Source organism: Pseudophryne corroboree, chromosome 3 (assembly GCF_028390025.1).
Source record: "Pseudophryne corroboree isolate aPseCor3 chromosome 3, aPseCor3.hap2, whole genome shotgun sequence".
Taxonomy (NCBI): Eukaryota; Metazoa; Chordata; class Amphibia; order Anura; family Myobatrachidae; genus Pseudophryne; species Pseudophryne corroboree.
In genome coordinates this window covers 695973983-695986344 of record NC_086446.1, presented here as the reverse complement: position 1 = coordinate 695986344, position 12362 = coordinate 695973983, and positions in this window count along the sequence as shown.

Below are 12362 nucleotides of genomic sequence, written 5' to 3'. Positions count from 1 at the left end.
TACCGTATCGAGAATCATACCTAGGAATTGCAGTCGTTGAGACGGAATCAGATGTGATTTCTTGAAGTTGACAATCCAACCGTGCTGAACTAGGACATCGTACGTTAGCAACGCATGTTGGAGGAGCATCTGTTGAGACGGAGCTTTGATGAGCAGATCGTCCAAGTACGGAACTATTATCACTCCCAGGGATCTGAGATGAGCTATCATCACAAACATCACTTTGGTGAATACCCGAGGCGCTGACGAGAGGCCAAACGGTAGAGCCTGAAACTGGTAATGGTTCTGCCGGATTGCAAACCGCAAGAACCTCTGATGAGGTGGCAAAATCGGAATGTGTAAATACGCATCTTTGAGATCCAGCGCAATCATGAATTCCTGTGGCTCTAAACCTGCAATTACCGACCGCAGAGATTCCATCTTGAATCTGTAGTAAGTGACGTACTGATTGAGGCCCTTTAAGTTCAATATTGGCCTGACCGAGCCATCCGGCTTTGGTACCACAGACTGGAAAAATAACCCTGCCCCTGTTGGTGTACAGGGACCGGAATCAAAACTGCTGACTCCAGCAGAGACTGAATGGCAAGTTGCAGAACCGCCCGTTTGTCGTCCGACACAGGCAGTCCTGTCTTGAAAAACCGCAGTGGCGGGAGACAGTCGAACTCTATTTTGTAACCTTTGAGCACTAAATTGCGGATCCACCCATCTGTGGACGTCTGGAACCACGCTAAATGGAACGTCTGAAGGCGTGCTCCCACAACTGGAGATCCAAGATGGGCTGGGAGTCCGTCATGCCACTGGCTTGTCGGTGACCTTAGCGTCTTGACGACTGGCGTTGGTTTGTTGGAAACCACGCCCTCGACCTCGTCTACTGGCCGTGGCTGGTCCCCTACCACGGCCTCGAAAGGGCTGAGGCCGAAAGGATTTGAACGCCGGGCCCGAGTATTTCCGCCTAGGCGCTGTTGGAGGCAATGGTAAGAAAACAGACTTACCACCCGTGGCCTCAGCAATCCATTTGTCCAATTCAGGACCAAACAACTTCTCGCCACCGTAAGGTAACGCCTCTATACCTCTTTTGACCTCCGCCTCCGCTTGCCAAGAGCGCAGCCACAGTGCTCGTCGTGCTGCAACTAGCGACGATGAAAGGCGAGAAGTGAGCTGACAGACGTCAGTAGAAGCTGTACATAGATAATCAGCAGCTTCCCAGATTTGATCAGCGAGAAGTATAAGGTGATCGTCACGTAGGGCAGACTTGAGTTCTGTTATCCATACCATGAGCGCCTTAGTTAACCAAATGCCAACCAACCCAGGTCTAAGCAACACTCCTGCTGCTATATACATGGATTTTAGCATAGCTTCAATTTTACGGTCTGAAGGGTCTTTAAGCGTAGTAGCCGTTGGTACTGGTATGGTTAATTTCTTTGTAAGTTTAGACACAGACGAATCCACCAATGGCGGATTCTCCCATGTAGCTATCACAGACTCCGGAAACGGGTAACTAGACTTAAATCTGCGAGGTATAGAAAACCGTTTATCCGGATTCTTTCGTGTTTCCAGTAACATCTTATTAAGAGATTCCGGAACCGGAAAACACATCGGAGTCCTCTGTCGTTTAGCAAAGACGACTTCATCATTTGTCAGAGGCTCCTCAGATTCTGTAAACCTCAGAGACTGACGCACCGCTCTGATGAGATTATCAATGCCTGGGCTGTCAAAATCTTCACTATCGGACTGCTGGTCTACTTCGCCCTCCTCACCGTCATCTTGCGCAGTGAGGTTTGGCATAGAATCATCAGACTGTAACATAACAGAAACTGGTAAATCATAAGACAAAGTAAATTTATCCCTACTACCCAAAATGGACTTAGACTGTTGGCAAGGCTGAGACCCCTCCGGTAGTCCTAGCGGTCTCACCCTAGACTCAGATCTTGCAGCTTCCCGCTCCTGTCGAGCGGCGGCCAATTCTGATTGCAATCCAGCCATGACATCTGCTAGCATAGCCCATGGAGGGTCCGGGGATGAAACCGGCTTAGACAGCGGAGCAGAGATTGTATTCGTAGCTGAATCCACAAAACATACTGCGCATGTGGTAGAACCATACGGTAACACACCGTCACAGACATGGCAGTGCTTTTTTGGTTTTGCCGGTGCCTTACTCATTATGCAGACAGACAATACAACATACAAAGACAGACAACCTGCACGACTCAGTAAATAGTACTAAGGTGTCTCTATATATAATTATATCTGGCAAAGTGTAGTGCACGTGGCCAGTACTATATGAAACTGATCCCAAATTCCCACCTACACCCCTGCGCCTCCGGTGGAGTAGAGATGTAGTACAGGAACGTTCTGGAATCACAAACTGGAAGACAGGAAGCAAGATTAAAATGGCCACCATGCCTCACAGTGCAGGGTATATGTAACAAGTGCAGCCAACCCTGTAATATAGGCTCAACAGCCTATTTCATCAATGTCACCCCCCTTATGCAGCCCTCCGCTAATGTCATCTCCCCCCCACTTCTGCACCCTCCCACGTGGCCCGTGTACCGCTGTCTGAGCGGGAATTACCGGGGCGCGGGTATCTCACTCCCAGCGCAATCAGGGTGCAGGGAGCCGGGGAGCGCTGTAATGGAGCGCGGTCCTACAGCGGCCGGCGGGTGCGAGTGGCGGCCGGCGGGTGTGAGCGGCGGCCGGCGGGTCTCAGCGGTGGAGGCGGCGCTGCTCGGAGCGGTTGCCGGGGCGGCCTGTCAGGAGAGGCGTTCAAAGTAGTGTGGTTAAGGTCCACACAAGCCCTGTTGCTACGAGAAGCACAGAAAAAACACTGAGGTACTCTGGGATATGGAGGGGAGGAGAGTTCTAAATTTTAATATTCAGTGCCTTGTTCCTACGGAAACCGTCCATATCCCCAAGAGTACTCCAGTGACCCCTAGTGGATGAAAAAGAAAGTGTCCCCATTCTATACAGTACGGCAGGCAAGTGTCAAGTGGGGGGGGGGGGGGGGTAGGGGGAAGGAAGGGAGAGGGGGGGAGGAGAGATAAACAACGTACATGTCAACAAGATCTTCCCGCTCCTTGCGCCGGCCGCCGACGTCTCCTTTTAACAGCTTGGCTCCCCCTCCTCCCTTTTCCCGAGTACTCTTGCTCGGGGGGCGGAGTTTTGCGGATTGATGCGGTTGCGTCATGACGTCACAATGCAACCGCATCATTCCGCGAATCTCTACCCCCCGAGCAGGAGTACTCGGGAAAAGGGAGGAGGGGGGAATCTGGGACCAGTAAAGTGCTGCAAGAAACGGCACTGTGAGAATCATAGGGTGACAGGGAGCGTTTAACAGGAGAAAGAGGTGCACTGTTCCCTCTCCCTGTTTCTGGGCATCAGGGGAGGTCTGCGATGCAGGGAGAACTGTGTCCCGGAAGGGCGGGCGGCCGCGGCGCTGTAGAGAGTGAGTCACGATGACTCACTGTCTGCAGCAGCGCCCTCTACTGTCTGGCGCTCTATGCGGCTGCGTAACCCGCATATGCGCCGGGACTGCCCTGGTGACAGGGAGAGAGTGACAAGAGAGAGGGTGAGAGTGAGTGGGTGACCAGATAGAGAGAGAGAGAGAGAGAGGTGATGCAGCGGGTGATAGGCACCCCCAATGACTAATTAAGCAATTAGCTTAGTCTTTAATTACTTACCTTCTGCAGATGCGTCTCCTCCGATTCTATTTTTCTTCTCTAGCGTCGCAGAAAGATCTTCCAGGGACCGTCTGGGCACATGAAAGGTACATACTACCTCTGTACCCCCTCCACGCACACTACACTGCAGCCACTGCCCTGAAGCCCCCTCCCACACACTACACTACCCTGCCCCCACACACTACATTGCCGCTACCCTGCACCTCTCTCCCTGCACAAACTTCCCTTACCGTCTCTGGCTGGCTTCTTTCTTCATGCAGGAGTTGGTCCAACGGTCAGAGGATGCAGCAGCCTGGAACAGAAAACAGCGGACCGCCGGAGCAGGTGAGTATTCACTTTTTGTTGTTGTTGCACCACTGGATTTCCAAAGCAGAAAACCAAGCATGCAGAACATATTTTTAATATGCCACGTACCCCCCCTCCACCTCCCCAGTACACATTGTTTATATTACACTTTCCCCACTCCTCAGCACACATTGACACCCCACCGCCACATAACACAATGACATGCCCCCCATCCCCAGCACACATTAATATTACACCTACGCTCCCCCTCCCCTCCCCAGCACACATTAATATTACACTTACACTCCCCACCTCCCCAGCACACACATTAATATTACACTTACACTACCCACCTCCCCAGTACACACATTAATATTACACTTACACCCCCCCCAGCACACACATTAATATTACACTTACACCCCCCCCAGCACACACATTAATATTACACTTAAGGCCTGTAAACGCTGGCCGATATATCGGGCGTTCTCTTGAACGGCCGATATATCGCGGGTCCGTCGGCCAGTGTGTACGGCCGATACGTCTGTGAACTCCGTCATTCACAGATGTATCGCGTCGGCCCCGCAGCACAGCCGACGGACAATATATCTACCGATATATTGGCGCGTCGCTGTGTGTGTACGGCGGTTGGCCGGCCGCCTGTACACATGCTGCAGCGGCCAGCGGTGATTGACAGCTCAGTTCATGACGTCAGTCCCCGACGGATAGGGCAGTGTGTATGCTCAACACACTGCCCAATCCGTCCATAGATATATCTACTAGTGTGTACCCACCTTTACACTCCCCCCCAGCACACACATTATTACACCTACACTCCCCCCTCCCCAGCACACACATTATTACACCTACACTCCCCCCCTCCCCAGCACACACATTATTACACCTACACTCCCCCCTCCCCAGCACACACATTATTACACCTACACTCCCCCCTCCCCAGCACACACATTATTACACCTACACTCCCCCCTCCCCAGCACACACATTATTACACCTACACTCCCCCCTCCCCAGCACACACATTATTACACCTACACTCCCCCCTCCCCAGCACACACATTATTACACCTACACCCCCCCCCCAGCACAGACATTATTACACCTACACTCCCCCCCCAGCACAGACATTATTACACCTACACCCCCCCCCAGCACAGACATTATTACACCTACACTCCCCCCCCAGCACAGACATTATTACACCTACACTCCCCCCCCAGAAGAGACATTATTACACCTACACTCCCCCCCCCAGCACAGACATTATTACACCTACACCCCCCCAGCACAGACATTATTACACCAACACTCCCCCCCCAGCACAGACATTATTACACCTACACCCCCCCCCCCAGCACAGACATTATTACACCTACACTCCCCCCCCCAGCACAGACATTATTACACCTACACTCCCCCCCTCTCCAGCACACAGAGCCGGCCATAGGTATAGGCAAACTAGGCAATTGCCTAGGGCATTTGATATGCCTAGGGGCATCAGCAGCTTCTGCTGATTAAAATGATATGCAGTATGCCTATATTCTGTGTGCAGCATTTCATATGCAGATACAGCCACAGTCTCACACAGTATATAGGCATGCTGCATATCATTTTAATCAGTAGAAGCTGCTTGTGCATCCTAGCCACATAGCAATGCAAATAAGATACATTTTCATTAAAAAAAGGTGCCAGTCGTTAGCATTGAGGCAAGATTTATGAGGACACATCTGTATCCAAGCAGAGGCAGAGGTCACAGTGTTAGTGGCAGTGTGATTGCTGTGTGCATGTGAGTGGGTTGGTTGAGCAGTAGTGTTCGGAATATGTGTAAGGGACACTATGTGTGTCATTATGTGTATAAGGGCATTAATAATGTGCAGCATATGTGTAAAAGGGTACTACTGTATGTGTGTCTTTATGTGTATAGGGACACTATTAATGTGCAGCAAATGTGTAGGGGGCACTATGTGTGTCATTATGTGTATAAGGGCATTAATAATGTGCGGCATATGTGTAAGGGACATTATGTGTAAAAGGGCATTAATAAAGGTTGTCATAATGTGTAAGGCACATTATGTTTATAAGGACATTAATAATGTGTCTCATATGTGTAAGGGGCATTACTGTGTGGAATTATATGTAGAAATGCATTACTAATGTGTGGCATTAGGTGTATAAGGTGCTCTACTATGTGGCGTTGCATATAGAAAAGGCACTACTGTGTTGTCTAATGTGAACAAAGAGCAATAGGGTGTGGTGTAATGTGAATAAGGAGCAATTCAGTGTCATGTAATGTGAGTAAGAGGCTCTACTGTGAGGAGTAACGTTTATAAGATAAAGTGATACTACTGTGGGATGTAATATGAATTATGGACACTATCGCATGATCAAATGTGAATAAAGTTGCAGTACTGTGTGGCGTAATTGGAATTGGGGTTACTATTGTGTGGCCATGCCCCTTGCCAGCAAAAACACACCCATTTTTGGGCTGTGCGCCAAATGTGCAAACTGTTCCTATTTAAAATATAGGGGGTACAAACACTAAACTAAGGACTGCTATGGGTGAGGGGTGATGGTGCTGGGAAAGAGGTGCAAGGTCAGAGGTGGAACCAGCGGTGGTGCTAGGGGGCACCAGCCAAAATCTTGCCTAGGGCATCATATTGGTTAGGGCCGGCTCTGCCAGCACACACATTAATATTACACTTACACTCTGTGCCTGTGGTGTGGCTGCTCCTCTACTCATGTCTGCAGGCTCCTCCATCACTGCACAGTGAACACAGGCAAGTACACCACGTGACTTCCTGGGTTTTAGCGATTCCACGGAGGGGAGGGGAGAGAGGGAGTGGGTCTTCAGAGTCAGGGGGAGGGAACAGGGGTGGACAGGGACGCTGCTGTCGGTCTCTAGCTTGACGTGCAGCGGGAGGAGCAAGGAGGAGACGGAAGGGCCCTGACACAGGAAATCCTCACACTGACTGAAGAGCTGCTGCTGGCGCTGCTGCTGCCTGTCAGTGTGACAGCACTGCGCATCAGCAAGTCTGCAGAGCGGGGAGCACCTCTCTTGCCCAGCGCCTTCCTGCTTTGCAGACCTTGCTGAGCGGGTAGCGCCGGGCCTGGGAGTGTAGTATGATAGTGGTGGAGGAGAGGTGAGGTGACAGGCAGAGGAGGGAGAGTGCAGGGTTGAGTGGTGGAATAGAGAGCCTGTGAAGGGGCAGAAGTAAATTGTAATGGTGAAACAGAAGAGGAGGGGAAGGGAGGCAGAGGGGAGGATGGGAGACAGAGGAGAGGAGAGAGTATGAGATATAGGAAACTGGGAGAGAAGGATAGAGGTGTTACCAGGGGACAGAATAAAGGATTAGGAAGACAAGTATTAATGGGGGATGTTGCCAGCCTGGCCATAGTGTGGAAGGGGTAAAATGAGAATAGGAGGAGGAGTGGTGGCTGAATGAGAGCGCAGTGAAATTGCAGAAATATGATTAGCAGGAATTTAAAATGTGGTTAATGTCTACAGGTTAACAGTATGGCAAATGTTTTGCTGATGTTAGATGGAAATTACACAGTGTAAGCAAACAACAAGTCAGTTTTCTTTCATTAACTATGCTTCTCAGTGAAACATTTGTTTTTCAGGTATTTGCAGGGTCCCAGTAAAAGTTGCAATGCAGTTGTTTTTTTGCAGAAAGTGAATGTATAGTTTCCAGAGTCAGTGAGGTTTGGAGAATATTAGAAGTGAACATACTGTACATTTGTAGACGCAGTCCAAGTGTTGTTGGCTTGTGAAGGTTTTTTAATATTTGTTTGTTGTTTAATTTCAGTTTCCATCCAGTTTAAGTCCAGTATAAGTCACAGACGACATACTTAAAAACTTTCATCCTTTGAAACCTTTCATCCCAAACTGATTCAACTAGACTACACACTAATGTCAAGATCAACAAATGTGTATGTAAGCACATTGATTGATTGGACCCACCCCTAGTCCATCACCCATTTGAAGCAATAAAACTTACACAAACAAATGGTGTGTGGGGATGAAGCCATCACACATTCACCAAATAACTTATAATAAAAACTACTAAAATCTGCTAATAATAATAATAATAATTCCACAATGTATTACCTATATCTATTCATGGTATTCATTTGTGATAATTAGCATATGCAATACAGCTTGCTGGGAATTGTAGTTCCACTATTCCACAATTCATTATCTGTAGGTAAGAGAACAATGAGATTTGAAGTTACTTCATAGTCCTTGCATAGTGATCATAAAATTATCCAGTATAAGTCACAGACGACATCCTTAAAAACTTTCATCCTTTGAAACCTTTCATCCCAAACTGATTCAGCCAAGCTGATTCAGCTAGACTACACACAATCTATAATTATGTAAGTTGTGTATTTATACACACAACATATTTGTTTTCCCTTTTTATTTTTTAAGATGTGTGTGTGTTGGGGGTTGGGTTACCAAACTCCAGCTTGCCTCCGGGTGACTGGGATGAATTTACAGCGAAATATGGTGTTGTGGAAAAGGGGCATGGCTATACAATAGTACTCCCAATTTAAATTAAATCACACATTAGTTCCCCTTACTCACATTACACAACATAGAAGTGTCCCTTATTCACATTACACCACACACTAGTGCGTCTTTTTCACATTACACCACACATTAGTCCCTTATTCACATTACACCAACAGTATTGTCGCTTATTTATGGTACACCACACAGTAGTATCCCTTATACATGTTACGCCATACACTAGAGCCTCTTTTTAACTTTACGCTCCACAGTAGTACTCCTTATACACATTTTACCATACAGTAGTGCACCTTACACACTATGCCACACAATAGTAATGCTGCTTACACATTATGCTCACAGTAGTAGTCCTCCTTACACATTATGCCCACAATAGTAGTCCCCCTCACATATTATGCCCCCACAGTAATAGTGCCCCTTACACATTATGCCCACACAGTTCTAGAGCTCATTACACATTACGCCCACACAGTTGTAGTGCCCATTACACATTATGCCCACAGAGCACCAGTGCCCCTTACACATTATGCCACACAGTACCAATGCCCCTTACACATGACATGTACAGGAGATAGTGCGCTAAAACACATTTTTATCTTCCCGTTTCCTAGAAAAAACCATAGTTCCTTAAAGTGATAACAAATATCCCCACATATGGTGGATGACTAACCTTGCCTAACCCATAAGTGACCATCTTATCTTGTTGTGTAGTCTATGGCCCTCCATAGTTGAAATGGCCTTAGAACAATCCTCCTTAGGGGAGCCCAACAGGTAATGCCACTACTGTGTGATTCTACCCACTGGCTGCGGCAGCGCACTTCCTCGGCTTGCGCCCCTGGCACAGGCCATCCAGATATGCCCCTGGTCACACTTTCAAACTCAGTATCCCCCTACATAAGACACAGTCTTCCCCCCAGTCACCCTTACATATGGTACAATAAGCTCCCCTCATTCACCCCCTACATATGGCACTGATATCCCCCCTTGCCCCCAGTCACACCCTACAATTATCCCATTACACCACTTAGGTATGAGCAGAGCTATATTCCACCACACACTGGGGGCACTAGGCAGATCATTACATTACACAGTGAGGTATGGGCATACATTATAAGTCATATTTCCAACTAGGCCTCGATGTAAGATTATCTGTTATGGGGGAGAAGTGGTATCAGCGCACTTTATGTTGCCGGATTCAAATGCTTATCCCTCCCTCCCACCCCCTTTCGCGCCCGCCGCCGGTATTCTAATGTTAATGCCGACGGGTGCGACAACATAATTTCAGCTCACTACCCCCGGAGGTAGCAAGATGAAATGCATGTGAAGAGAGAAGATTAGGCGCCCAAACGGGTCTCTTCATGATTGCGCCCATTACTTTAGTCGGGTTTAGGCGCCTGATGCTCCTAAACCAGACTGGAATGAGCACGATCAGAGCGATAACAGGGCACATTTGCATATCGCCCCACGATCTCCCGTCACTTTAGATGGGAGATAACGGGTGCAATATCATTTGAATTTGGCCCTCTGTGCACTGATACCACTACTCCTCTCTGGCGGTGTGTGCTGTATAACGGGTGCTATGTACCCCTTTCATTATCTGCACTGCTGTCTGTAAGATAGCACACCGATATGTATGGCAATGTGAGAACACCTGCTTCTATCGATTTCTACACTTGCCTACTCTCCCGGATGCTGCGGGAGGCTCCAATTTTTTTGGGTAGCCTCCCACATCCCCGGAAGAGTAGGCAGGTCTCCCGCATCCTGCTCGCACCCTAGTGATGCGGGCAGGATAGAGAGATAATCTCCCATATTCGCGGGTCCGTGAGGTGGGGAAGGAGTTAAAATTACGTCATTTTAGCCACGCCCCCTTCCCGCGGACCCGCGAGGGGCTGGATTATGTCACAGCCCGGCCCTGCCCCACGAAGTCTCCTGCAGCGTCTCCTCTCCAGCCTTCTCCCGAAGAGGAGAAATTGAAAGTAGGCAAGCATGCATTACCTATACACTACAGCAGATACTGCGCTGTCCCTGGATGCGGCGGCTGCAAGGGGAAAGACACAGCGCATCAGCACTACCACTCTTCTGTGTGATCCTGTTGATTCCCAGGTGTATTGCAGAGATTAGCTTTAATAGTATGCAATAATAAAATTTGGGCTTTAAATGGTCCCTCATTCTGGATTGCCTGGACCATAATAAGAAGCGAGTGTACCTGTGATTTGGAGTTTGGAGCTTTAAATCAGATCTGACCACACCAGGGGGCAAATTTACTAAGACGGGAGTTCTATTTAAGATGGGATGTTGCCCATAGCAACCAATCAGATTTTCTTCTCATTCATCTAGCACCTTCTAGAAGATAATACCTGGAATCTGATTGGTTGCTATGGGCAACATTTCATATTAAATAGAACTCCCATCTTAGTAAATTTACCCCCAGGCTGGGCTTTCCCTGACATTCTCTGATGCACCAGGAAGCCCACTGTGCTGCTGCTAAAAGATAATCTTCCTGCAGCTGCTGCTATCAGAGGGAACTTGCAGTCCCTCTGCTTCCTAGTTCCCTTCCCCAGTGCATGCCATGCACCCAGTCACTGCTGATTGGGTAGCCCAGCCCATGTAATCACTTTGCTTGTGGCCAATTGCATACCTCCCAACATGACCCTCTCCAGGAGGGACACAATGCTCTGCTTCTGGACTTCCCTCTTAATTTATGATTGTCGACACCTGCATTGAACAGATAAATGGAAAAGAAAGGTGTTTCCCCACAGGTGATGGCAATCATAAATTAAGAGAGAAGTCCAGGAGCAGAGCATTCTGTACCTCCTGGAGAGGGTCATGTTGGGAGGTATGCAATTGACAGCTGCAGAGAGAAGCCAAAAATAGTTGTGATTGTCACAATGGTCAGATCATCGATAGTTCGATATACAGTATCGCCCATTGATGTTTGAACCAATGTTTTTAAAAAAAGTTTAGTTTTCTTTTTTTAAATGAAATTATTTTGGATATGCTTTAAATAAGTGTTCTTAACCAAACTCAATCATAAAAACTCCCGGTAATTTGTGAGCGGTGTTTGGAAAAAATATTAGCCAGTTAATATTACTCAATATTCTTTCACTTTAAAAAACCCATAGGCATCTATCAAACTTATGATTGCCTAATGTACAGTATACTGGATATAGCATAAACATAGCAGTTTTTAATACAGTAAGTATCCTAATATTTATTTTATCCATTTTGCAAGATTACTGTGCTATATGCATTAAAAAACCTAAGAAGCCCGCAACTACGGTGCTGTTATGTTTTAAGCATTCTATAAATTATAAATCTGTCCCGCAGAGACAGCTCCCAAAAGGATGAGGCAGAACTTCTAAATTATTTCTAAACATTCAGACACCATGGAGAGAGTGTCGCAATAATAGGGAAAATACTTAGCAACAAATATAAAGGCAGAGCTTCAACAAGAAATCACAAGATTCTCCGAGGAGTCATAAATAACAGAGAGACTATACAAAGTATGACAATGAGAAGAAAGGGAACAACATCAGTGAAATGGAGAGGAGCTCTTTATTTTATCCTGCGACAAGGACAACATACTCTCAAACAAACATGTTCTTACCGTACAACGTTTTCAGGTGCATCAATCTCTTCTATGACAAATTATCAGTGTGCGCAATGGTTATAACCTAGCTACAAAACAACAAAAGCACAACAACAACAAAAAACTTTAAAAGAGATATTATACACTCAATTTGTACCGTACATAGAATTATTTTTTATTTATTTTCTATTTCAGCCGATAGGCAACTTAGGTTTGTATAATATTTAGCAGTATGATTCCTACAGACACAATGGAT